The sequence below is a fragment of the Lissotriton vulgaris genome, chromosome 1_1 (genome assembly GCF_964263255.1).
Source record: "Lissotriton vulgaris chromosome 1_1, aLisVul1.2, whole genome shotgun sequence".
NCBI lineage: Eukaryota > Metazoa > Chordata > Amphibia > Caudata > Salamandridae > Lissotriton > Lissotriton vulgaris.
In genome coordinates, this window is record NC_141685.1 from 1,051,648,881 (window position 1) to 1,051,674,057 (window position 25,177).

Sequence of the window (25,177 nt, forward strand, 5' to 3'; positions counted from 1 at the left end):
CATTCCCTACCAGCTGCTACTAGATATCCTGTGTCACACAGTGGCATTGTGAGACTTGGCAGGCATGTGACTATGTTACAGCAGCAGCAAAGCACTTGTGTCAGACGAATAGTGTACAGTTGAGCTTAATGAACAGCAGCAACAATAAAAAGATAACAAAAAAGTCCAACCTCATCCAGGATCAACACTGCTTGCGAACACTGCGCTCCGAGAAGAGAAAGAAAGAATCTAGAGCTATCACAGATTCACAGTTTTCCAGCCAGCACCAATTTCAGTTGGTGACTCGGGTTTGGGGGGCGGGTTGTATTTGAGTTGGTTTCCAACGGCAGCACAAATGTGTCCTACAGCATGCATGCCTGTCCTGAGACCCACCTTCTCAAGACATAGAAAGCGTCCACTTCAGCCCTGGCTCACTTCAGCAGGTCCCCCAAATAAAAAGTCATGTGTAGGGCCTTGGAGAACTGCCATGCCTAACCTCGTATGGCCAAGACAAGGACAAGGTCAATAAACCTCATTAAGTATTTGGATCTCTTCTGTCGGGACGTGAGGCCCATCAAGGTAGACGTAGGATCTAGGGTTGTCGTGTGCCAGTCAGCTCTACAACGACCTCCAGTACGTCTTCCCAGTATTGTGATATAACAAGACACTGCCACACCATGTGGTAAAATCCTGGGTGCTGGCAGCAAAGACATCCGTCCCCCTCCCCCTTGTACATTCTGGCTATACGCCTAGGGCTGAGGCAAGTCTGGTGTAAGTTATTGAACTGTGTATGCTTGTTTTGTGAGACCATGTGAACAAACTCCAACACTCGAGTCCACTGTCTGTCTGGGGTTTATGCCCAAATATTGTTTCCAACTGGCCTTCAAGGCCAATGTTGAGGTACCATGTAGGGTCTGCAGTGAGCTATACAGTATAGGGAAAGCTCTCCTCTCCTGTTCATGGGTAAGCAATGACTGGAGTATGGGGGTCAAAGGGGGTTCTATACCGCCCAACCCCTATGTCTGTCTCAGCATGGTCACTAGCATGTTATACGTTATGAAATGACCTGGCCCCGGCCTGAACTCGTCCTGGAGATCCTTATAAGTGTGAAGGGTCGCATGTATGTAGAGTCCACCTGTCTCAGACATACCAGCCTCTAAACAAGGAGTTTTATGGTGCGTGCTATGTAAGGATCGGAATGGTGAAGTGGACCAAAGTGGCAGGCCTTGTGAATAAAGATGCCTACAGTCTCTAGGGTTTATCTACCGTCACCAGCAGTATACAGCTGTCTCCCTAGTTTATGAGCCCCAGGTTTCCTCCTCACCATTGTTATCAATCAATGCAATAACTCTGGGACCGGTAGTCTCCCAAACCCAATTTCCCTCCCCGGGTCTAGCCCAGGGCTCACCCATGGAGTCACCCTCTGCAGCTGAGCTGCAGCATAGTCTGGTTCATAATTTGGGGGACTCAGTCCACCTGTCATGATCGGATTTTGTAGTTTCCTAAGGGCCTTTTGCCTCCTGCTAGACCCACAGCTCAGAAACAATCTTGTCCTGCACTGTAAAGATCTTCTTAGGGATTTTAACTGGTAGAGCTGAGCTCACAGACTGCCTTGTTGTAGTGATCGAGTGAAACGAGGCATGGCATTTTTGTAACGCGGTTGTGGTGGCGACTGATATTTACAGTCTGGCAGGTGAAACGTGACCTATTGGCACGGTATTCACCATTGAAGAGGGTTACAGGTACAAGGGACGACAGCAACCACTCCATATGGTGCAGTAGAAATTAAGAGGTAAATACTGGTTCCCCAAATGCCCTGATGAAGTTGCCTAGAGAGTGTTGGCAACGAAACATGTTGGCCTTTTGTGGGTGAAAGTGGTCATATACATGCCCGTTTTTTAACCTGAGGACACTCGCAGCACTCAATAAAGTATGTCATGCATGTGAGCAGTACCTCATTTTAATTGTGAGAATAGTTTCTCTTATTCACGGTTGGGGCTCAGTGGGCACTAACTGAGCTACACAGACTCAGTGTTGTTTGGCACACAGTTTTTTGATGTATTCTCTGCTAAATTTCTCACCTCTGAGGAAGTACAAGCACACACTTTCTTTTCCTTTCTGGCCATGTAAGCAACCGATGATGATAACGTGGACATACTGGCGAGTACCATCAAGCAGCTCCCCGGGTTTGCATATGTGAGGTGCTTACTGGCCTTCTCTTACATTTTTTGTCTTTAATTTGTTATACACATTTGTGTGAGGGGTTTGAAGTCACTATATACTGTGTATATAGGTTGTGCTTGCTGGTGTTTGTTTAAACTGAACAGCACGGACCAGCAGGCCTTTTTGCTACTAGCAGAGAATCAAGACATTTTTAGGAGAATCAAAGAAGAGAATCAGAAATGTTTTAGAAATGCAGTGTTTTAATCACAGTGCATTCATATCATCATAGTTGAGTTGCTTTAAAACGCCAAAATATATAGGTATTTATCATTTGTTCGTGTGCCCAAAGAAAGAAGAAAAAGGGAAAAAGGGGGCGAAGTAAAGTTAACAAAAAAGGTTGTGACTCACTTTACATTCAATTGTGACATAAAGCATACATTTAAATTCATGTATAAATTATTCATAAATGATCCCCATCAAACGGGGTCGCATACAGTGTACATAAGTTTAGAGTATTATCGTGTAATCAAGCTCCTATTAAGCTGTATAAATCACGCTGGTGGTAGGAGTTGAAAAAGGTAGATGGCAGTCTACGTTTCGACCCAAGGTTTTGTAGGATGGTTGATCCTTACAGTGTGGGTCTTCATCAGGACATGTGGGGGTAGGGGGTGGGCAAACCTCCTGCTGTGAAATACAGGTCAGAGAGTAACAGGGGTGGTCAAAATGACTCCGGATTAATCTTATTTTCGAAAGACGGCTGGGCTAATTCAACAGTCCGTATCCGTAGGCACAAGTTTTGCCGTATCGACAAGGAAGTCTCGAGGTCGATGGCGTCTCCCGTAACCAGGAAGTACTTCCCCGTTTGATGGGGATCATTTATGAATAATTTATACATGAATTTAAATGTATGCTTTATGTCACAATTGAATGTAAAGTGAGTCACAACCTTTTTTGTTAACTTTACTTCGCCCCCTTTTTCCCTTTTTCTTCTTTCTTTGGGCACACGAACAAATGATAAATACCTATATATTTTGGCGTTTTAAAGCAACTCAACTATGATGATATGAATGCACAGTGATTAAAACACTGCATTTCTAAAACATTTCTGATTCTCTTCTTTGATTCTCCTAAAAATGTCTTGAATTTCCATGTTCTTTTACCTACTCCATACCAGTTGGGGACCCCTCTGTCTATAACAATTGATCACCCCGGTCCCTTTGACTATTTGGGTTAAACCCTGTTGTTTGCAATATTTTTGCTACTAGCAGGCATTGCGAGGGAAGTTTTAAAGTGCAGTATAAGCTCCCTTGGGTCCCAAAGTATTAATTGGTCTGTTCGATAGGGGTCAGATTTTGTAGTGTTTTTTGGTAGTAATCGATCTGCCCAGATTTCCCTCTATTAGATCAGGATCCATGCGATACACATTCACCCCCAGGTACTTGAAGAAGTGAGGCCTTAGTTCGATCCGTTCCAGGGTAAGCTCTGTGTAGACCTCCTCAGACATAGCTCTTAGGGGGAATAGGCACAACTTGCTCAGGTTGGTCCTCAACCATGAGCTGTCAGCCAGAACTTCATCACCTCTGGGACTCCCTCCATGCCCCCTGGGTTGTATATGAGGGTTTCATCAGCATGCAGTGAGACTATCTGCTAATGATCTCCTTGGCATATTCCCTAGGCTACATCTCTGCTGCGCAGTATACATGTCCATTCCATAGCTATGGCAAAAACGAGGGGCAATAAGGGGCACCCTGCCTTTTGCCGCTGCTGATCGGGAATTGTTCAGTTATCACCCTGCCAGTCTGTACCTATGCCACCGGTTTTGAAAATAACAGCTGGAGCCATTGTCTAAAGTTAGGGCCTATCCCCAAATCCTATAAAACTGTCAGAAGGTCGTGCCACCCCAGAGTGCAGAGGCCTTCTCGATATCTAGAGAAAGTGCTATGTCGCAAGAATTATTTGCTTGGTCTTTGTCTATCAAATTAAAGCAGGCGGTTGAGGAACTTATTCCTGCCCGGCACAAAGGTATTTTGGTCCGGATGTATTATCTCAGTCGCCATACTGAGAAGACTGTTCACAAGTATTTTCCCCAGGATTTTGGATTTTGTAATCCAGGTTAAGCATCACCAGTGAGCAATATGACTTTACGTGCCACTAAGAGTGCCTTGCGCAGCAACCCTAGCAGTGCACCCACCTGTTTGGAGGTTGTCTACACTTGAGAAGTTAAGGGGCTACAGCAGTTCTACATGTTATATAGAATTCAGATGGAAACCCATCTGTGCCAGGCATTTTATTCCATTCCATCTGGTCTATAGCCACCCCCAGCATGGGTTTCTCCAGTGTCGACCTCTGTAGAGGGTTCTTTCGGGGCATGGCTATGCTGCTGAGATAAGCCAACAGCCGGGCGTGGTTGAAATTGAGGGGTGCAGTGTACAGTATGCAATAGTGTTCTGCAGATACAGAGTTTATGTGGACCTGTTGTTGGCGGCAGTCCTATTGGTTTCCTTGCAGAGTCTCTTCTCAACAGCCAGGCTCACATCCGCCCTGATTAGTCACCCTCAGCGTGCTGTTACGCCACATAAGTTTTGTAGTCCACCTTTCCCAGCCTCAAAGTCAGATCCTTATGTGACTTCCTAAGATCGCTGATGACCCAGACGTCGGCAGACCCCTGTGTAAGCCTGATCTCCTCCCTGCACTTGTATTTTCAGTGTCCAAGATATCTCTGGTTAGGCCTAACTAGACCCCATATGTGGTCATAATGTAAATCCCCCGTAGCACCACCTTCATTGCCTCCCACTTCACAGTCACGTCACCTGCAGTGCCCTAATTTTCAATGAGGAAGTCAGTTATAGCCTTGTCCAGCGTCTTTCTAAATGGTGGATCGCTAATGCGCAGATATTCAGTTTCCATAAGGGTATCTGCAGTCTGAGCCAACCACACACCGATACTAGTGTTAGAGGCTTATGTTCAGCCCACGTTTAACCCAGGTATTCAGTAGGCTGCATCCTGTCGTCCATCATGCGATTGTGCACGAAGAGGTCTAAGTATGTATACAGTTCATGCATGTCTGAGTAATATGAGTATTCCCTGTGGTGTGGGTGCGCATTTCTCCAGATATTACAGAGGCCCCATCTTTTGATCCATCCTTGGAAATAAGACGCTAAAGTTGTGCGTTTGGGTACCAGGAAGGGGGGGGCTGTCTATATCTAAGCCTGAGACACACGTGAAATCCCCATCCAAGAGACAAAACGCTGTCACAGTTTGCAAATTATTAAGTCGGGTGTAAGAGAGTCCAAAACTGTAACTTAGGGAGCTCAGTAGGGAGAAAGCATGGCAACATCTGATCACTTTACATAGGATTGAATAATGGCATGGACACTTCTGTATTATTCTGCATATAAGTGACCTCGTAGGTATATAGAGCGGGGCCTGTGTTTCTGTGGGTAAGGGCGTTTCATACAGTGTGGGGAGGTGGAATCGGGTTGTAAGGGAACTAATCGTTGCAGTTAATGATTATTTGCCTGCCAGTCGAGTGGACTGTTCGTTTGGGCCCAACGCTCCCGGGGCGCATGCTCCCAGCCAATTGTGGAAAGGACCCCATATATCTTTATGGGTATAATTTCCCAAAAAGCGGTCAGGTGTTCTTGACAAAATGGACCCAATCTTTAACTAAAGGAGGGTTTGATCTCCCCCAATGCAAAGCGACTCTACGCTTCGCTAGCAGAAGCAACATGGCAAGGAGTCTGCGAGTCTCGTCGGGTCATCTTTGACATATCCCAGCAGCCCCTGCAGGGGCGTGGGTTCTAGACGGTTCTAGACGGCCCATAAGAATTTCGTTCATTTTATGAAAGATTTCAATCCAATATGTGGCGATTGAGGGACACTCCCAGGCTAGATGTAGGAAGGTGGCTTGGTCCATGTGACACCTCCAGCATTTTTCGTCACTTCGGACGCCCATGCGGTGCAGCTGTTTAGGTGTTCTGTAATATTGATTTAAGAATTTAAAATGGATTGGTCTGAGTTTGTAATTGTGTGATAGCTGCTCGAGTTGTGCACGGCAGAATTGCCATTGCTCCTCTGTAATTTGTGAGTGCAATTCGGTGTTCCAGATTTCTCTAGTTTTTGATCTTGTCACTGGATAATGCTGTTGCATGGACGCGTGATCAGCCGTTTGATTAAATTGCGTGGTGCAGGAGTGGTGATGATGTGCTCTAGAGTGTGCAGAATGGGTGGGGGGGCCAGGGAACGTGCTGTGCAATTGGCGACATGTGGCGCGAATGCGGTGATACAACAGTGTTTCCGAGAAGCTGGGAGGCAGTGTGCCGTCCGGGGATCATGGCTCGATAAACGCATCTTCAGGATATTATCTACATATTTAGTGATGCCTAGCCGCCCTGGTCGTCTGGTTGGGGGCATTTGTGGATTTCTGGACAGAGGTATCGAAGAGGCAAACCGTTTCTCAGTCCTAGCTCTCGCTCGCAAGCCCTCCCAGGCCCACCTTAACGTGTCTGTTGTGTCTATAACATGTCTGGGGCGTTTATATGGCCTGTATACGACCACTTCCAGGAGAATACTACACTGTCACATGGGGCTGGAATGGAGTTGGGTGCATCCAGTGGTGAAGGAACTGTGCTTGTGCACAGTAGGCATAGGGAGGTATGTCCGGCACCCTCAGCCCACCTTGATCCTGCGGAAGCGTCAGTGTTTCCCAGGCAGCCCTGGCCTGTCAGCCCGCCCACACCAGCGAAATCATTAATGAATGCATGGTGCTGAAGAATGTTTTAGTGAGTGGAAGTCGAAGATTTACAAAGATATAAAGAAATTTAGGGAGAACAATCATTGTTGCTATCGCTATTCTACACGCCAGAGACAGTGGAAGTCTGGCCCAGACCTTGAGCTTCCCCTCAAGTCAGGTGATAGCATGACTAAGGTTCATGCTCCACAGTTCTTGGGTGTCCCTACTAAGCCAGATTCCCAGATATTTAACTGGGCCGTCCACCCATTTGAGAGGATAGTCGAGTTCGAAAGATTTAGAGTTGTCAGTCAGGGGAAATAGGGTGGATTTCTTCCAATTTATCAGAATGCCCGAGATGCCGTCGAATTTGGTAATCTCCTAGAGAGTTGGGAGTAAATTTTCTTGGCATTGTTGATATAAAATGTGATTTCGCCTGCGTATAGCGAGACGATTATTCCCCAAGATGAAAAACCCAGGCCCCTGGCTGCATGGTGCTGTCTGAGTTGTGCCGCAAGTGGTTCCATCTCTATTGTGAAGAGTAGAGGGGAGAGGGGCCATCCTTGTATGGTTCCGAGGGTAATGGTGAATGCATTAGAGATTTGGCCGTTTACTCCGAGTCACGCGGTGAGATCTGAATATAGCAGTTTAATTTGCTGCATGAAGACATTGTTGCCACTTTGACCACGTCCTATGAGTCCTCTAGTTAAGGTTATATAAAACTGAGTGCAGAGGTGGCAACTCTAGGCAAGGATGCAGAGGCTAACTTCCTAGGCAGAGGTGCTGAAAAAGACCACTAGTTAGAAGCGTGTGTGGCTGGGTTTGGGGATGGTTTCTAGGTTGCGAAGTGTTAGAGTGATCTCCTTTAGGTAAGGGTGTGTAATGGTGACATTGGATAGATGGGAATGTGAACTAGCAGGCACAAGTTAGAGTATTTTTTTAAGCTAGAGGTGGACTGAGATCTAAATTAGCTTCAAGAGAGTTGGCTCAAGAGTGAGATGTCTGGGCAGGGCCTGGCTGGCTCATCTCAGGATGTCCACGGCAAACTCAGGATTCTGTCGCCATCTCATCTTCTAGAGAGATGCCCTCTGGTCTAGAGGCCCGAACCTCTGTCACTACACCTTGCCTAAACTTCATTTTTTAAGAAATAGACTGACCAGAGAGCCAGGAAGAATGTCTGAAACTCTGGATTCTAGACTCTGGCTTGATGAGGTGCAACTAACGGTCTTCTTTATGGGAAGATAGGGAGAGGATCATTTGATAAGCAGAGCCCTCACCCTAATGGTAGTTGGGACTTTGGGAGCAGTAATGCATGCAGAGGCAGATGTCGCTTGCCTGGGGACTTTCCAGTCCGAGACCTCCACTGGTCAGAAGGCTTCTCTTGCTGAGCTTAGTAAGGATGTGAGCACTACAAGGAAGCACCAAGTTTCCCAATTCTGTATTGCCCAGGAGTCATGAATGTCACTCACCACAGTGGAGCTATATGCTGGCATTTCCCAGCTCCACTCATGAAGAGACAGCTATGTTCACTGAGTAAATCTGAATTGGCCCAGTCTTGGGCTATAAAGGTGAATTGGGATATTTTCATTCTTTCACCTCTTCTGATTCTTGCAGAAGGCTAAGGTTTTGTCCTTTCTTGGGAATTTCTCTTTGCAGATTAGTCTACAAGAGGCTCCGAAGGGGCTGCTCCATTTTACTCATCACTGGTGCAATAGAAGGTTTCTTCTTTAGGGAATCTTTGACACTCTCACTCAGTATCATAGAGATGATGATTCTAAGGTTCTGAGGTGTCGATTCTGAGGTATTGAGATTACGCCTAATCCATCACCATAATTACTGTCAAAAACACAAGTTGTGGGTACAGGACAGAAGGTCTGGTCAACAGCCCACAGTCTGGGGTTTAAGTACCCTAGCAGGACTATACAGAAGCCTCGTCATGCTTGCCTGAACAGGGAAACCCCAATTGGAGGAAATCTACCTTTTCTATAAGATCACCCAGGACGTTTTACCTTTTGCTGAGCCCTATTTTTTTCTGGCTTTAGAATTCTGTGAATATTACATCTGCTAACTAATAGTAAAGTGCCTGTACTCCTCTTTTGAACATGGTTGCAGTGGCACACTCTTAATTGATATATTTAATTTGCCTATAAGTCCCTAGTGTACGGTACAAAGCATACTCAGGGCTTGAAGTTAAATGCGACCAGTCGACTACAGCACCTAATGTGCCATCCACAACAGTGTCAGTGTAGAGATGTCTTCAGGACTACCCTGTGTAGCTTGAGCAGTGTAAAATCTGCAATTCGACCTGTTAAAATAAACCCTTTTGTCTGGTCAAAACCTCCCTTTTAAATATTAATAAATCACCCCTATGTATGCCTTGTAGCCACCAAGGCAGGGCACATAGAATTCGAATTAGGAAACACAGACATTTGATGTTAACATGTTCTTCCAGTCACTAGCCCCCAAAAGCTATACATACTGTTGCAGGCTTGGCTGCCCTGCCCTATGTTGAAGACTAGAGTACAGATTGAAACCCTAATACTGTAATTTAGGAATGGGGCTAGCTAGATAGAAAATAATTAAATGACTATTTTTAATAGTAATACAAATCTAATTAAATGGTGGATTTTTAATAAATATTAGGGAAAAGTAGCTTATTCAAAATTACCCTTTCCCCACCTGAAGTTCCTGGAGGCTAATTTGCATTTGCTCTCCAGTTTCTCCCAGCCAGCAATTAGCATTTGAATAGGTTTGAAAAGGGTGTGAATTTCCTCCCAGAAGCTACACAATAAGTTACTGTGTTTGACAGGTTAACCTGAATTGGCAGTGTTAACTTATTTAAGGTCAGTAGATGGGTAGGGGCTGTGGGCATCTTTTTTAACACTACAGTGTAAAATTCTGCTGGAATGTCAAATTCTGAATCAGAGGCCCGCTGGGTTTTACATGTAACACTTAGGGCACACTTGAAAGGAAGAGAACTGGATTCGGGGACATTTCTGTTGTATTCTATGTCTGGTTACTGAAGAACCCTTCCTTTGTCTTACCAGATGTTGGTTTCTGCGTTTAGTGTGGCTACAGTGGCTGCTTCAAACTTGAGTTTAGTGTTAAGTGTGGGAGGACACTAGTATTACAATAGTACACTCCTCACATACACTCCCAGCCCTCAGAAGACAAGTCTAGTGTGGCTGATGACCTGCACCTTCTTGAAAATGCCTAAAGTGGGTGGGATGACCACTGGCCACTTTTACCAGATTGGGTCGGGCCTGCCCAGGAGTCATTCTCACCCTCTAACTAGTGCCAGAAATAACCCTGGCACTTCCATGCACCCACTTCAGAACACTTTCTACCTGCAGAAGATCAGTAAACAACTGGATCTGCTGTTTCTGACCTGACAGAACCCCGAAGGACCAGACCTTCTCCCTCTTGCACCCAGGATAAAGACGTGGACTCCAAGGGCCAGATGTAGGTAGCCCAATACCGGTCGGTAACAGCCGATTTCGGCCGTTACCGACCGGTATTTGGCTTTTGAGATGTAGGTGGGTCAGAATTTACAGAATCTGTATATTTACAGATTCAGTAAATTTACCACTTCGGTATTTTTACCGAATCGGTAAATATACTGAATCTGTAAATCCATATGTAGGTGGCACAGTTTGCAGTGCCACAGGCCCTTAGGATTTCTTATTTTGCCACCCAATCCTATTGGGTGGTAAAATACCGAATTCCAGTGTACATGCACATCTGTGCATGTACACCTATGTCATGTGACACACAGACATGCCCTTAGGGCATGTATGTGTGCCACATGGCACACAAGCCTGCATTTGGGGTGCTACAGGGTGTCAAAGTGACACCCCGTTCCCCCTGCCAGGATTCAGTATTCACCCATTCTGTAAATACCGAATCTGTATTTCACATTGATTTCTATGGGCTTCAAGGCCCATCGGAATCAATGGGAAATACAGATTCGGTATTTACAGAATCGGTAAATACCGACTCTTACAGAATCGGTAATTTTTTACCTACATCTGCCTCCTTCCAATTTACCGACTCTTAAATACCGATTCGGTGTGAGTCGGTATTTAAGAGTCGCTAAATCGGATTTACCTACGTCTGGCCCTAAGTGTTATAAAGTAGACCTCCTGTTCAATTAATAGGGATACAACAAGCTATGAGAGGCCTTTCCTGTAACTACCCAGCTGACCAGTGGCAACTGGACCTGGACTGGGCCCTCCCGTTGGACTCTGCCCAACCCCTGTGAGGCTTTAAGTGCTTCCCTTGAGGTATTGGTGCTTTAGAAGTGTACCTCGGCAGTGGTTGGGACTTAAATGACAAAGTCAGAAGTAAGATACTTTGACCAGGACAAACCTGTCTGGTGTATTAGAACCGTGCTGCATTGCAGCCAGCCTAGAATTGTGAGTAGGTCCTGGTCTACCTAAAACATTGACTATCATTGGCACTTTAAAAACTTTAAATATTCAAATCTTTGGTACCCCTTATTAGAGTTTTTGACATTTTGGTATTATTTTATGAAATCTTACTCTATTTTTCTAATTTTGTTTGGGATTTTTTTGGTTGCATTTTTGTCTTTATTACTGTTTTGGTACTGTATAAATACTTTACACATTTTTCTAAGTTACGTCTGTCTCCTCTGTACCATAGCTGGCAGGGGGTTGCGCTCAGGTTAATTTTGTGACTTTAAGGGGTCACCCTGACAAGGTCTTTAATTATTCCTTGAATCCTGGCCCCAAATAATATTCCAAAATTCTTACACTAAAGAAACTAACTGGAAGGCTGATCAATGAATATCAGCACTGGAAAAACCTACGGCCTGGGTGGGCCTGTCATCAACCACACTACACTGTGAAAACTAAAGAAATGCTGGGTAAAATCCCAGTCAGCCACCCTCCATACCAGCAAAATTCAAGAAAGACTGATAGAGGTTGTGTCAGCACACTAAAGTGCTGGGAGAACCCCAAAGGAACTAGGCAGGAGCACAATGTATCTCAGTACTGTGGGAGCACAAAGACATCAAGAAGTAGTCTTAATGAACATGTTTTAGTACTAGGGGAAGCATAAGTGTACTGTCTGGCCAGGGTTCTACAAAGAATCATGAAAATAGATAAGGCCTCAGCCTTTGCCATCCCGCTTCACAGCAGAGACTCCACACGCAGTACAACACCCATCAGGGCCGGACTGGCCGTAGCGGGCACCGGGCAATCCCCCGGTGCGCCTCATGGGTGGGGGGCCGGTTTGGGGTTCCTTGGGGCCTTTTTTGTTACAGGGTCGTTTTTTCAGCATAGCTGCAAAATCGACCCTGTATCAAAATCGTCCGAAAACCGGCCCTGGTAAGGAGCTCGGTGGCACCCACAACCCCTTGGGGGATGGGGGAGTACCGGCCGAGCACTTTGCCAGGGCCGGTTTTGGTTACCAGTCCGGCCCTGACACCTATCAAAGCCTAGGCGAGAATCGTGTGAGAGAAGTGCAGAAAAACTCTTTCTTCAAATGATTCTAGTCTTTTTTTGGGCTCGACCTCTGCCAATGCGCTTGCGCATTGCAGATGTCGAGACATTTTGGGGCTTAATGAGAGCTTAACCAAACGGGCGATTTGATGCTGTGCCCGTGAAAAAAGCATGTGCACACATCAAAGCCACCAGCCTCCCTCCCACAAGCTTTCGCCAGCGTGCGCTCCTGCATTTCTCCTCCCCTAATTATTCACTGCCCACGGCGGGCCGGCACATCAAAGGCTGCTGCTCCCCGTGCGTCTCGTCACCCTTACTCTCCCCTATTCTTCCCTTCTTGCCTCTCCCCGCCCCCGCTCCCCACCACAGCAATGCCGAGGGCTTGTTTCTAGTGTTGGGTTTGGTTGCACATCCTATTTTACATTTGTACAGTGTTAACTTCGCTGTCTATAGATTTAGCATTGCTTTGTGTAGTTGTTTGGCTCCATACACATGGAGATTCTCCTTTGTCGTGGATTTTGCTTGGCTTATGGATGTGCTTACATAAGTCGTGTATAGCTCAGTCTTGTTATCGGGCTGTGTTTATAGATTTTGTTTGGCTTAGTATGCATGTGTAGTTCCTTCTGACTGTACACGTTTTACGTATTTCTCCTTGTCCTAGGTGGATTTTGACCTTTTCCCAATGCCTGCACAAATAGTATAGCTTTAATGTGTGATTCGACTTTGTGTGTTAGAAGTGTGAGTTAAGCCTAGAGGGCGATTGCAAAATCTCTTGTTACGAGAAAAAAAATCTTAATGGGGTTAGAGCCCTGGCATTACAAACCTTTACTTACTACTAGTTGTTTCCCATGTTACTCACGTTTCCTTTCTTCCTGTTGGTCAGTGCCTCCTCCCTCCAGCTTCCTGCTTGGCTTCACGTCTTTGTTCTTGCTGTGGCGCCTGGCTCAAGTAATGTTTTCGGCATCCAGTGTCCTTCCACTGGCCTTGCACTTGTAATATCCATGTTTTTTTTTTTACTGTCCAGCGTCCACATTCTATTTTGTTGCTTGCCTGTCCCTACCACAACCTCACGTCGGTCGCTGCATGCTTCTTCCCCTTCGCTGCTGGCCTGTCTCTCACTACCTAGATCCTGTCACTACATGCCCCTTCCCCACCCCATTGCTAATTGCCTCCCTCAATCATAGCTTGTTTTATATAGCGCAGAGTCCACTGGAAGGACCTGGAGTGATTTAGATGAGCACCAGTTACATTGCAGAAGGACACATCATTTTTCAGGCAAGGGTGTGCCCAGAATTACAGGATGTTGATCTGGTGCTGAGACTCTAATCTGGTTCCCCAGTTTCAAAGTTAGCACCTCTGGCCGTAGCACCAGTCTGTCCATGCTCCGCGTTGCAGCTAGCTACACTTTGGCACGCTATTAACTTCACTGGGCATTAAGTATAGGAAAAATAACAATTTAAACTTCTTTGTACCTGCATAGCTTAAAGTAAAAAAAAAGCGATATGACACGATCTGACCACATTTTTTATTTTTTATTTTACATTAAGCTATGTAGCACAGCAGCTTGTACTGCTGTGCAAAACAATCAGGCTCCATTTGCTGAATTCTAGACTCCCTCCTCCATTGCCCAGAGGCGCTGTCAACGCTCTGCCATCGCCTGCTCTTTACACTCGCCATGACTCATGAGCACGCTGTGCCTCTAATTCGAGGGGAGGAGGCTGACACCCTGTCCCCAGCAGGCCGCCTCCTCGCCAAACTGCGCTGTTTACTGTAGCTGCCGCTTGTTTTCACTTTTTAGAAACGCTGCAAACAAACAGGACGTGTTTATCCAATATTTTACTTCCTGAGGCGTAAAATCTTCTGCACAGAAACGCTTCTAATATTCTCACCAAACAATAGTGAGTAAAGATACTCCACTGCCCACAACAGAAGAACTGAAATGAGGGATGCGCGGCCCCTCTTATCTCTCCGCTCTCCTTACTCTCACCACTCTCCCCTCCCTCTCTCACCTCCCTCTCACCTCAATCTCTTCTTTCCTCACTATCCTCACTATCCCCACTCTCCCCTCTCTCCCCTCTCACCACTATCCCCTCTCACCACTCTCCCCTCTCTCCCCCTCACTCCCCTCTCTCCTCACTCTCCCCTCTCCTCACTCTCCAATCCCTTTCTCCCCTCCCTCTCTTTCCCCTCTCTCCCCACTCCCCTCTCTCCTCACTACCCTCACTCTTCACTCCCCTCTCTCCTCACTCCCATCTCTCCTCTCCATCTCCCCTCTCCACACTCTCCCCTGCATCACTCAGTGCCACCCCAGCCTCACTCAGCACCACCACAGCATCACTCAGCGCAACCACAGCATCACTCAGCGCAACCACAGCATCACTCAGCGCAACCACAGCATCACTCAGCGCAACCACAGCATCACTCAGCACCACCACAGCGTCACTCAGTACCACTACAGCACCACTCGGCACCACCCCAGCATCACTCAGCACCACCCCAGTATCACTCAGCACCACCACAGCATCACCACAGCATCACTCTGCACCACCACAGCACCACTCAGCACCCCCACAGCACCACTCAGCACCACCACAGCATCACTCAGCACAACCACAGGATCACTCAGCGCAACCACAGCATCACTCAGCGCAACCACAGCATCACTCAGCGTAACCACAGCATCACTCAGTGAAACCACAGCATCACTGGTTCAAATATGTTCTTTCAATGTTTCAAGCTGCTTTCAAGCTTTCACGCTTTATTACAAATCACAAAAAGATGTTAATATTTCGCTTCTGTTCTTGGATTTTCGTCACAATAAAAAACACTGAACTTTAATCTGCACAAAAGTTATTTACAAAAGTTTAAGCTATAGCCATTACAAATTAAATAAATTATTTAAGTATTAATTATTTAAAAAAATTAAAAGCCATTGTTATTTGTAATATCAATACATCTAAGTCACGTAAATACAAAACATGTTGCATTACAAATGCTATAGGTGTCACATTTGTGAAAGTTATAACTATTGGCATTGTAAATGACAAAGTTATTAATTTAGCTATTTTAAAAAATAACACATAAAAAAAAAATCATTTATAGGACCAATAGCTCAAACTTTCCTAATGCGAGCCCTATTGCATTTCCAATGCTGGTTCTCTGTTAGATACTGCTGGTTTTTTGACTTTGCAAATTAAGAAACCACTAACTGGTGTCTCAGTGCGTGTGTTGTTTTTAAGGAACGCGAGCCCCTCTCCTACAGTAACACTTTAAGGGACACAGAGTGAAATGTAGTTCTGGCTATTCTTTCATGTAAGCCTAGGATCAGGCATCACCACACCAGTTTGGGTACGACCAGCCATGGTTTTTCATGGGATGAAATTGACATAGTAGAATGCTTTTTTAATGTTGGCAGTGTGACCTTTTGGAAGCTTTGAATTGACCACTGACTTACAATTTTCACCATAAGTCAAAGGCTGTAGCAAAACTCCAGATTAAGTGTGCCCCCCCCCATTCACACATCTTCAAGGTGTTATATCTGATGGTTTTTCAGATGGAAATGTATGACTTTACACATGCATACTTCACTTGTCTGTCACCTGCAAGACTGGGACATAGACCACTCACCAGACAGACCATTGAGGGATCTTCTGTGTGGCCTCTTAACCACAGAGCCCAGCCTTGTGAGGCTCACAAAAGAAAGAACACAGCTCAGAGTCTGAAGTTGAAGGGAAGACAGACAAACCCACAAACATGTGGGGTGATACATGGAAGTGCGTGACAGACTGCAAAACTGAGGGTGGGAATGTGACCCAGCAAAGCAAAGAACCGTGTATTTGTCTATGAAAGGACTGGGGTGGACTGACCTCCTGGTAGCTCCCAGGGACATAACTGCACACCCAAAGACTCTTCTTGTAAAGCACTCCAATTGTAACTGGTCTGGTACTGTATATAGTGACTGCTGATTATTTGTTGAAACTTTGAAATGGCTGACGTCCAATTTACACTCAGTGCGGAACAAGAGCCCTCCGGTGAAAGATGAGGAAGATGGCATTGGCACCAAGGACTAACTTCGAGATTAAGCACAAGGGGTACTGTTTACTGGTAAAGCCAGATTTGGGAAGACCAGAGAGACTCTGTCTGCTCTGGAAACACATGCCAGAGACACCCGCAGAGGGAATCTGTAAAGTTTTGGAAACTGTAATCCGTGCTTGCCTGCACAAGGCAATTGACTCTAGCCCTCAGCAATGACTGAAAGCAAGAAGGAACCTAGAGCTGGAAGTCGTGCTGCGTGACTGAAGTGGGAAGAAGCCTCTACCGCCACTTGTCAGTATTGTGCAGGAACTTTCAATGACTGTCTATGCAGAATTGATTTGCATTGTGGATTTATTTTTACAGCATTGTGGGTCTGATTCCCAAACTGCACTTTGTAGTATGCTTTGTACTACAAAACATCATACAAACTGTAAGATTTGCCTATACTTATATGTACTGATTTCTTTGCCCTGACTGGAGTGATGCGGCAGCAAATGACATTCCTACGGTGAGCCCTGAGACATTCCTAAAGTGAGCCCAGAGACATTTCTAAAGTGAGCCCTGAGACATTCCTAAAGTGAGCCGAGTCCTGAGACATTCCTACAGTGAGCCCTGAGACATTCCTGTAGTGAGCCCTGGGACATTCCTAAAGTGAGCCCTGAAACATTCCTACGGTGAGCCCTGAGACATTCCTAATGTGAGCCCAGAGACATTCCTAAAGTGAGCCCTGAGACATTCCTAAAGAGAGTCGAGCCCTGAGACATTCCTAGAGTGAGCCCAGAGACATTCCTAAAGTGAGCCCTGAGACATTCCTAAGGTGAGCTCTGAGACATTCCTAAGGTGAGCCCTGAGACATTCCTAAGGTGAGCCCTGAGACATTCCTATAGTGATCCCTGGGACATTCCTATGGTGAGCACTGAGACATTCCTCGGGTGAGCCCTGAGACATTCCTAAAGTGAGCCCTGAGACATTCCTCGGGTGAGCCCTGAGACATTCCTATAGTGAGCCCTGGGACATTCCTATGGAGAGCCCTGTGACATTCCTCGGGTGAGCCCTGAGACATTCCTAAGGTGAGCCCTGAGACATTCCTATAGTGAGCCCTGGGACATTCCTAAAGTGAGCCCTGAGACATTCCTCGGTGAGCCCTGAGACATTCCTATAGTGAGCCCTGGGACATTCCTATGGTAAGACCTGAGACATTTCTCGGGTGAGCCCTGAAACATTCCTAAAGTGAGCCCTGAGACATTCCTATAGTGAGCCCTGAGACATTGCTATAGTGAGCCCTGGGACATTCCTAAAGTGAGCCCTGAGACATTCCTATAGTGAGCCCTGAGACATTCCTATAGTGAGCCCTGGGACATTCCTCGGTGAGCCCTGAGACATTCCTATAGTGAGCCCTGGGACATTCCTATGGTAAGCCCTGAGACATTTCTCGGGTGAGCCCTGAAACATTCCTAAAGTGAGCCCTGAGACATTCCTATAGTGAGCCCTGAGACATTCCTATAGTGAGCCCTGGGACATTCCTAAAGTGAGCCCTGAGACATTCCTCGGGCGAGCCCTGAGACATTCCTATAGTGAGCCCTGGGACATTCCTATGGTAAGCCCTGAGACATTCCTCGGGTGAGCCCTGAAACATTCCTAAAGTGAGCCCTGAGACATTCCTAAGGTGAGCCCTGAGACATTCGTAAGGTGAGTCCAGAGACATTCCTCAGGTGAGCCCTGAGACTCACCTTGGAATGTTTCTGGAGACTATTCCAGGATCCAGTGGAGAAGTGTGGCTCACTCGTTAGAGCGGCAGACTCTGAAGCAGAGATCAGGCCCGGGACCAGGGTTCAAGTCCGGACACGTCAGGGTCTTGAGCTCAATGTCCGCGCACTCGATAATTCTCGCCTCGGGGCCTACTCTAATCATGGGTCCCACGCTGCAACTCTGGGCAATAGCTTCCTTAATCTCCACAACGGCCCCTACAACACTGGGATGCCTGGCTTCACCTTGGGGGTGCCCAGGAGGGGCATCTCACAAGGAGAGCCAGGAAGGGTTCCACAGCGTTATACAGCGCCAGGACGCCCCGTTGGGGCAGCTGTGCGCTTTACAAAATACACTACATGCGATTCTTCTGGGAGCATGCCACAGTCAGAGACCAAACAAGCTCTTTCTTGATACCGACAACAGAGGTAGATTGTCAAGTCTGTGGGAAAGAATAAAACTGAGATCCATCAATTTGTATGGGATACGTAGTGTCTTTGAACTGCATAGAAAGGCATGCATAGAAGGAAAAAGTGACCTAATAGAGGATCCATGATACAGAGTCAAGCCCTACTCAGTCAACAGAGAAGAAATCTGAGGACAAGGTGCGGGGTGGCAGGTGACAGAAAGCATCATAGGGGGGCGCCTTTGACTATTGTTTATGGTGCACCCCACAAACTGAATTGTTACATGGATTACTTCGAAATACTTTTTTCATAAGCACCCAATAATGGTTATCATTTTATTGTTCTTGGAAAATAAAAAAGCTGTACATCCACAAAATCCTGAACTGCCTTATCGGCAGCTAATCAATTTTTGGCGCACACTGACTGTGGGATTTCTACATCTGCGGGAAGAAAAAGTGCTCCTCTGTTCTGGTCTTCAGAATATATATGTTGGGGAGTAAAGAATTTAAGGGGGCAGGCCTTCTTGGGTTAGACCGATTTAGCTTTAGTATTTATTCATGTGCTGTCCACATGGTGGTGTTTTTACATCACTTTGAGGGGTGTCGGAGAAGGATGTATTTATGGCTAAATGATGGGCAGCGTCAGGGGAAAATGTTCAACAGCAAGGTGCAGGAGAAAGTCTGATATGGCCTCATGTATGTCAAAATGTGTCCGATTGACTATCTTATTATTCGGGAATATTGAACAAAAGCAAATCAGCACACATGCGAAATGAGGGTGAGGCTGGTTGCAAGGGTTGGGGAGTAATAGGTCGATTATGGTTTGAAGCACTTAGCAGAGGTATCACACCTTCTAGGCAGTGGTTGGTATGGGAAGGGTTGGAAAGGTTGCATATGTATAACAGAGACAAGATGGATATATTTATTGCAGTAGAGGGGGGAAACAAATGAGACATTTTGTGTGTTGCTAGTGAGAGTGATCAAGTGGGCGAAGAGTGATCATTTACAGTCATGGGGGGGTGGGAGCATGAATGAACCATGGCGTCTTATGAGAGGCCCATCAGATGCCTTCGATGCGAGCATGGGAGCAAGTCACGTGTGAGGTATACACTGCACAATGCCGTGGCACATGCACCGAGAAGAACTGAAAATCCAAGCAAGGGTTGCGAGAGCAGAGTCAGAACATGTTCCGGCTGGTCCTGGGGGTGGAGAGAAATCACGACTGCCCCATGGCAGGCCTGTCTCAGAGGTGATCTGGTTATGGGGTAGAGAGCAGTGGCGAAGCAATGGTGTCAATGAAAGAGAGGACATTGCCCCCCCACCATCCCTTGTTGGTAATAAGAATCAGCCACAAATTGTGGTGTTGATGAGGTTGCCCGCGGCACACTCAGTGTACCCACTCAAGAGAGCAGCCACTCTAGTGCCACAGTAGGCACAGCAACATGTCTAGTGGTTGGGACCCTACGGGAGTCCTCAATGTTTAGCGCGGGCCACTCGTCACTTTCGGCGCCGCAGAGGATGGGGGCAAGGTACTTATACCTGCCTCCGCCCATATGGCTTTCCATTTGTGCCTTCTGGTCACGCCGAGCAGAAGAGTCACAAGATGGAACTATGGGCCCATGATGGATTTTATTGCCGCACAGTCCTCACTATTGACAGCATCAAAGATTTACTACAAATTACCACTGAGAAGGACCAATTTAGGTATCCCAGCTAGCAGATCAAGTTAGTTATCCCAGCCTAGAGGTCGGAGGGGAGGACATGCCCAGACAAATACTGCTTTCATTTCAGTTAATTTCAACACTGGGACTGGGGCCACTACTCCTTCCACAGTGCAGTCTGAGAAGGAAAAGAAAGTGTATAGAAACCACAGGAGTTTAATATGGTTAAACTAACAAAGGGACTGACTGGGTGATGCACATAGGACAAGTACCCCACTGGTACTGGATATGACAAATTATTGGTTCAATAGAGCTGCAGCAATAAAACGGGTGAGGTGCAAAACTTAGTGGCCAGTTAACTGGAATTTGCTCTCAGCAAAACCAGGACGCTTCTCTTTAAAGTTAGAGACTGCCCTATGGCAGGTACAGCCATGTGGTGTAGGAGTGGTTGCCCTATAAAGTAGACAGGCTCCTCAAGGTGCGGGGAACACTTTTGTGGAGGACAATGGCTGTCAAAGTGTATTAAAGCAATTCACAATTCTATAAGTTAGGAGAGGGCAGGCAAGATCTGAGCTTTCAGTTACCCAAACTTTCTCCAGGCAAAAGCTTCCTTGTCTGCATCCCGGCAATATCTGGCAGAATTTGGGTGTTGGGCAAACCACGCCAGGGTGGGTGCAGAAGTACAGCAACACAGCAGCCACCTGGAGTCCGCAGTAAGAATGGGGGTGGATTAGGTACATATTGTCCTGTCCCCCTGTCCTCACCTCCCAGAAGCTTTTCCATGTTCTTGCCTGCATTCTGGTATACTTTAGCAGAAGTTTAGCAGTAGCCTACTAGGATGGGGACATCAGCATGGTGACTCAGCTGCTGAAGATCATAGTCAGATGGTGACAGGCTTAAAGACATGATGACTTGAAGCAGAATGCTGGAAGGATGAGTGTGGGTAAAGGGTTCCTGCAATGAAGCTATTATACCCCGCAGCCCTTCAGCCAGGTGGGTTGCGTTAGTTTGTCATTCCGAAAAGTGTGCTGTGGCTTCTACAGGTTGAGAAATTGGTAATGGAGCAGAGATGCTGACTATCACAAGAACACATCTGGCATCCTTAGTTGAGAAGGGGCAGGACATTTTGTTCATATATTTTACTCTTAGTTCTCACTATGCAAAGGCATTGGCAGCTTTTCTGCACACTAGTATACCTTTAGCAAAAGTCTGACTATGGGCTACATATGCTAGGGTGTGGACAGTATAACGACACCCAGCTGCAGATCGCAGTCAGGCTGATGGGTTGCAGGCAATAAGGACATGATGTGTTGCAGAATAATTGAGTACACTTGGGGGACCTCAGGCCTCACCTCCTGAACAAGTTTTCCAACAAACATTTCCTGTGTGTTTATTTATTGATGTGCATGCTATGTTCTTCATGCGGGCTGAGTTGCCCATATTGGCCCTATGGACACTAACACTTCTATGCCCTGGTGCCACTGCTCCTGCTGTATCAGTGAGATCGCCATGCAGAGGCAGAGCAGCCGCAGCCAATGGTGGAGAGAGGAAGGAGTGGAAAAGCAGAGGCCGACCCCAGGGGTAGGAAAGCGGGGCAGGAGCCAGCCTGGTTGTGGGATGGCAGATTTGAGCAGGAGGCAGGCCAGGCCCAGAGAGGGAGGCACCGGAGGCAAGGCCTGCCGAGGAGGGCTGGGCCTGGCGGGAGAGGGCCGGGCCGCGCCGGCTGCCAGCACAGGAGGGCCGCAGTGGGTGGATGCTGCCCAGGGTTGATTGTTGAGGTCTGCTGTGAAAGCGACACCCCTCCCCTCGCGCGCCTCCACTCCCTCCCTCCCTCTCTCTCTCTCTCCTGCACTGGGCTTCCTCAGCTTGGAATTAGGGATCGGTAAATAAGCGAGATCCGGGTGTGAGGCGAGACCTGCGCGCAGAGGGAGAAATCGCAGAGACAGAGGCGGACGTGCTCCCGAGCTGCGGCCTGAGACCAGACCCCTGCAAGGTAACCTGTCACCGTCCTTCGGGAGGGGGCTGCTGCCCGCGGCCTCCCCCGCCCCGCCGGTCTGTCTCGCTACTAGGTGGAATTTGCTTCATTTCCTGGTATTTGAAGTTTTCTTTCAAAGTGTCCTGATCCAGAGACGCGGGGTGCCTTTTGGGGGTTTCTGTGTTCTAGAGATCGGGGCTCGGTTTTCCCTAGGTGTACGGCGCGGCTAAGAAGTTCGTGTCTTCGTCATTCTGCAGAACAGCTGGCGCGGGAGAGGTGCTGCTGGACTGCAGAGGTGTCGGTGTTTGAATGCAGATGGGGTGGGGTCGGTGGCGTCTCATAGACACTATCTTAAATGGCTGTAAGCGGGTGCATTGGCGCGTTCGATCTGATATAACAACTGCGATCATACAATGCTAACAGCAGTCAAGGTAGCTCATCGGGTTGAGCGCTTCCGCCGGAGATCACAGTGTAAACTTCAGGTCACGGCTCCCGGGCCTGGTGTGATAGCTTGAGGGGTCAGTGCGCCTGTAGCGAAGTCTGTGTGTAATATGGAAGTCATCTGTTCGTTTTCTCTGGCGTGCACGCGTCGATCCATGTGCTTTAAAGTGCGTGCAGCAGACACCTGGGCAATCAGCACATCACAAATCCCGGAAAGCTCGACTCAGCCTGCCATGCCGGCTATTTAAACCCAGCACAGCACGCGCTGTTATAAAATGCTCAATATATTGTTCGCTCTATTGGATGTTGGGTTTCAGGTTGTGCCCGGGGCTGGGTTTTCTTGCCTGGGTGTGGGGAGCTGGGAGGCGGTGCGCGTCCAGGAATGCCAGCCGCGCTTAAGGCATACGTGTATTTCCACAGCCTGGTCACAGTTGCAGGCGCACCAGGAACAGCGGCCGGAGCGGTGCCAGAGCCCCCGCAGCCCAGCCTAGCTGTCACTTCACTGGCCGCCCTCTAGGGAGCGGGTCTTTGTCCACAGACCCTCACCCCGGCTGTCATTTGTTGAGCTGGGGGCTTTACTCACAGGCCCCATCGGCTCGTTCACGTTTAATAGGATTGTCCTATTGGTATGATAGTTTTACCGAGGTGGCCCTCTCTGGAGGGACACCCGAGACCCCTTCCGTAGCTGGCCCCAGTAAGGGCTAAGGTCAGGGATGTCTAAAAGGCCGGGGGCTGTTTCCAGGCGCCCCCTTCCCAGGTGCCCCATGTGTACGGTTGCCGCATAGACCCTGGACCGAAGCCGGCGGCCCTCGCTGGCGATGGGCATTGCTCCCTCTGTCTGTCATCATCTGTTTCCTGTCTCTACAGAGGTGGGGATCGGCCCAGAGCCCCCTGACTGTCCTTTCACGAGGGTGGGTGGCGGGAAGACCTCCCCTCACGCGGGTGGTGCCTCTGGAGGTAGTAGTCTTACCGACACTGAGGGTCGGCCCTGCTGCGGTCCCATACCTCCCCCGGCTCCACCGAGGGGTGGGGCGGGGAGCTGTCCACAAGCTCTCCTCGGCTGTTGACAGTGGACAGCCACCAGCAGACTCCCCTCCCCTCCCCCGCAGGCAGCTGGCCACTCCCCCCCTCATCTCTCTTGCCTGCCCTCCTCGGGGACTGCTCGCCACCGGACTCCTAGGATGCGTTCTGAGGGGTGCGGCTCCTCCTCCCAGAGATGCACAGGCCTGTTAGGGGTGAGGTTGTTTCCCACAAGCCGCCCCTCCCCAAGGCCGCCCTAAGCTCTTACCTCGGAGCCGGCCTTTTGTCACCTGTCCGCTTCCTCCTGTTTTCCAGTCACAGGTCCTCGACTTTTTATAGGTCCAGGAATGGCATTCTAGCATATCCGATTAATTTTTAGTGCCTCTGTGAAATCCCATTTAAACTCTTCCAGCCAGCCAGCCAGCAGGAGAGGTTAAAGATGTATTTAATTTATTTTATTTTATTTAATGCATTTTTACAAAGCGCGGACTTTACCCGAAGGTGTCAGAGGGCTGTGCAATAGAACCAGTTACGTTACATGAGAGGACTGTTGCAGGAATGGAACAAACAAAAAGTGCGTGCCATAGAATCACAGCGACTCAGGCAAAAGGCACACAATCTCAAGCACAGATAGTACAAGCAAAAATAAGAATAAATATGACAAATTTTAATATGACTAAAGACCTTCCCGGCGAAAAATAGCAGGCCATAGAATCAAAACGACGCAGGCAAAAGGAACACATTCAAACGCAGCAAGCACAGGATGTACAAACAAAAATATAAATATATGAGACAAATTAACAATGACTGAAGAACTTCCAGGCGAGGTCTGAGAAGGAGGGAATTAGTTCTGAAAGTGTCTTTGGAATAGAAGAGATTTGAGGTCCGCTTTGAAGATGTGGATGGAGGCAATGGCACGGAGCAAAGGAGGAAGCGAATTCCAGATTCTCACCGCATTACCTGAGAACGATTGTGCTAACAATTTTTCCCTTTTGAAGGAGGGGGGTTCAAGAAGGAACTTTTCCGCATTCCGAGAAGGTCTTGAGCCTCCAGACAATTTCAGTTTCTTCGCCAGTTAGCGAGGGGAGGAAGAGTGCAAAGCTTTGTGGGTGATGCACGCCGTTTTGTAGATAGCTCTAGCCTCGATGGGAAGCCATCGGAGAGAAGACAGGATAGGAGTGATGTGGTCACTTCGTTTGGAGCCTGAAATGAAGCGAGCTGCTGAATGGAGGACGGATTTGAGGGGGGAGAGGTGAGATTTGGGAAGGCCAGTCAGAAGAGAATTACAATAATCCAGTCTAGAGAGAACTAGCGATTGGACCAAGGTTTTTAGGTCATTCTCTGGGAAGAATTGACTAATCTCCCATAAAAGGCGCAGCTGATAACGTGTGCTCTTGGCCATGGAATTGGTGTAAAGAGTAATGTAAAAAATAGGAAGAAAATTCAGTGTATGTGTGAAACCCATGTAAGCACTCCTGGACAGCCAGCGAGTGTGGCCAACAACGATAAAGCGCTAATAATAATAATACATCTGATTAGTACCTGGAGGGAGGAAGGGGT

At 47.6% G+C, this 25,177-nt stretch overlaps 1 protein-coding gene across 3 annotated transcripts in view; it reads left to right on the forward strand.

The window, feature by feature from the left end:
* The window catches only part of RAB3D (RAB3D, member RAS oncogene family), a 214,395-nt gene that overhangs the window by 6,169 nt on the left and 183,049 nt on the right, over window positions 1-25,177 (forward strand). Inside the window, exon 1 of one of the 3 annotated variants that reach the window (XM_086962807.1) lies at window positions 22,019-22,174. The exons of 1 other annotated variant lie outside the window; for it this stretch is intronic. The gene's annotated coding sequence lies outside the window, so the exon portion shown is untranslated. Of the gene's footprint in view, window positions 1-22,018; window positions 22,175-25,177 lie in introns of those variants that run through there. One more of the 3 variants, XM_086962801.1, reaches the window with a different exon arrangement.